This window comes from Schistocerca piceifrons, chromosome 4 (genome assembly GCF_021461385.2).
Source record: "Schistocerca piceifrons isolate TAMUIC-IGC-003096 chromosome 4, iqSchPice1.1, whole genome shotgun sequence".
Classification (NCBI taxonomy): Eukaryota; Metazoa; Arthropoda; class Insecta; order Orthoptera; family Acrididae; genus Schistocerca; species Schistocerca piceifrons.
In genome coordinates, this window is record NC_060141.1 from 432,592,689 (window position 1) to 432,595,375 (window position 2,687).

Below are 2,687 nucleotides of genomic sequence, written 5' to 3' on the forward strand. Positions count from 1 at the left end.
ATTGCGGTTTATTGGTAGAATCCTGAAGCGATGCGGTCCTTCAACAAAGGAAATAGCTTACAATACGTTAGTTCGTCCAGTCTTAGAGTATTGTTAGTCTGTTTGGGACCCTTACCAGTTGGGTCTGATTCAAGAGATTGAGAAGGTCCAAAGAAGAGCGGAAATATTCGTAAGTGGTACATTTAGCCACCGCGAAAGCGTTACAAATCTCATAGAAAGTTTGAAGTGGGGCACACTTGCAGATAGACGGCGCGCTAAGTGGAAGGGACTGCTCACTAAATTCCGAAATCCGATCTTCGCCGAGGATGTAGAGCATATATTATTGCCACCAACTTTCACATTGCGCAATGATCACCATTCAAAGATAAGGGAAATTTGAGCTCGTACTGAGGCGTTCAGACAGTCGTTTTTCCCTCGCGTGATCCGCGGGTGGAAAAGACGGGGGGAAATATGACTTTGGCGCGAATGTGCCCTCCGCCACACACCGCTTGGTGGCTAGCGGATTATATATGTAGATGTAGAATGAGGCTGGACTGCGTATTACGGCATCTTCTTGTTCTTTTGTAAAGTGCACAGATGTATGCTTCTGAACATTAATAGGATTTTTCCCAGTCTCTCCATCACTTTGAAATCCTCTCAAGGACTGACAGAATATATGTGGAACTTTTATTAGATAATGCTTTGAAAGATGTAAACGCCATATGACATTTTTAGCCGTGGAATATCACGAGATGGGCTCATATGGCTGTCGTAAAGGATGTCCTTTCTCCGCACTCTGTGGCCCCTTGTCTTGCGGATATACGAACGTGGTGTCGTATGTTAGCTTGTAGAGTGTAGTTGAGTGTAATAGATGCGTGTATAGTGTATTGTCCTATCTTTGTGGTATTATGACAGTAAAAATAGTTATGATAATAATAATAATAATAATAATAATAATCAAGTGAGCCGCCGAGCTCAACGTCCCCATTTGACGGATGGAACACCATCAATAATGTTATATGGCTTCACTTATGAGACACTGCGGAGAGGTTTCGTATTTAATCCAGGACACTGGCGTAAAGACTGGTGATCAGGAACCACCTCTCCTCTTCTTCGTTACCAAATACTGGCAGCGAAGCTTTCATCCACCTCTAGGCTTCGAACTGGCGTTCCTCCGAGTCGAGCGTCATTGCAGAGGCGTTCGTTACCGACCTTGGTTACGGAGGTTGAGAGACAGTACTCCATTACAGATAACGGCGTCATCTATAAAAACCTGAAGTTACTACTAATATTGCTTGCTAGATCATTAATGTACGACTTGAACAGCTAGGGTCCCAACATACTTCCCTGAAGCACACCTGAAATTACTTCTGTTGATGACTCTCCATCAAGATAACACGCTACATAGTCCCTGCCAATAAATTCTTAATCCACTCAAAAATTTCGATAATAAGTATAGGTGTGGTATTGAGTCAAATGCTTTTCGGTCGTCAAGATTTAATGCATCTTCCTAGCTGCCTTTATCGATGGCCTTCAGGATGTCATGTGAGAAAAGCCTGAGCTGGGACCGGCATGACCGATGTTTCTGAAATCCAAGCTGACTGTCATGGAGGAGCTCATTCTGTTCGACATAACTCATTACGTCATAATCTTCTTCTGTCAATCCAGGAATAGGGTTTATGGCATTTCCACGCCTTCCCACACTCCTTCTTCCAGTAGAAGTGTATTCCATTGCTTGTCGACGGATTCTCTGAGGTGACATAACGCTATGCATGCTCCTTCAGATCCTGCCTTCATTGGATTACTTTTTCCACTTAATGGCTGAACCCCCTAGTTCTTTCTTCATTTTTTATTCTGTCTTCCTCTTGCACAGCCTTCCACTGAGCTAAGGAACTTTATTTCTTACATTTCAATTTGCCTTAGGTCTTTTGCTCTGAGTTTCCAGCCCTCTGTTCCATAAATTGCGAAGTACTGTGACATAAAGTTTCATTTCAGTTTATCTTCTAGTTTTACGCTTCAATGTACTTTCTATAGTGCTCCATATGTGTTGATATTTGTTCATTTTCTTATTTATATCTTTCTCTTCTTCAAAATTTATTTGACATCATAGATACTAGAAATGAGACAATTGTTCTATTATTATATTATTGATGATTATCTTAGTCCTTATAGGGTACTTTCCTAAAAAACTCATTTTTTTCGCTTTTGTTGTTGATTTCTTTATATTATAATTTTTGATACCTTTAGATTGTAATTTAGGTTTTTATTGTTTACCCTATGTACCGCTGTTTGTAATTTGTCTTCACTGTCCTGTATGATTACCCAGTCGAAGGCAAAAGACATTGTATTGAGAAATTTGCCTGACTTAATTCTTATAGTAGGCAACGGTATTGCCGCAGTGGATACACCGGTTACCGTCAGATCACCGAAGTTAAGCGCTGTCGGGTGTGGCCAGCACTTGGATGGGTGACCGTCCGGGTCGCCATGCGCTGTTGCCACTTTTCCGGGTGCTCCCAATTGAGGAGCTACTCGACCGAATAGTAGCGGCTCCGGTCAAACAAAACCATCATAACGACTGAGAGAGCGGTGTGCTGACCACACGCCTCTCCTATCTGCATCCTCTGCTGAGGATGACACGGTGGTCGGATGGTCCCGATGGGCCACTTGTGGCCTGAAGACGGAGTGCTATAATTCTTATGCCCCGAGGT

General features: G+C 42.6%; 1 pseudogene; it reads left to right on the top strand.

The window, feature by feature from the left end:
* The first annotated feature begins 2,359 nt into the window (after positions 1 to 2,359).
* Positions 2,360 to 2,477, top strand: LOC124797064 (annotated as a pseudogene).
* Positions 2,478 to 2,687: the final 210 nt, after the last annotated feature.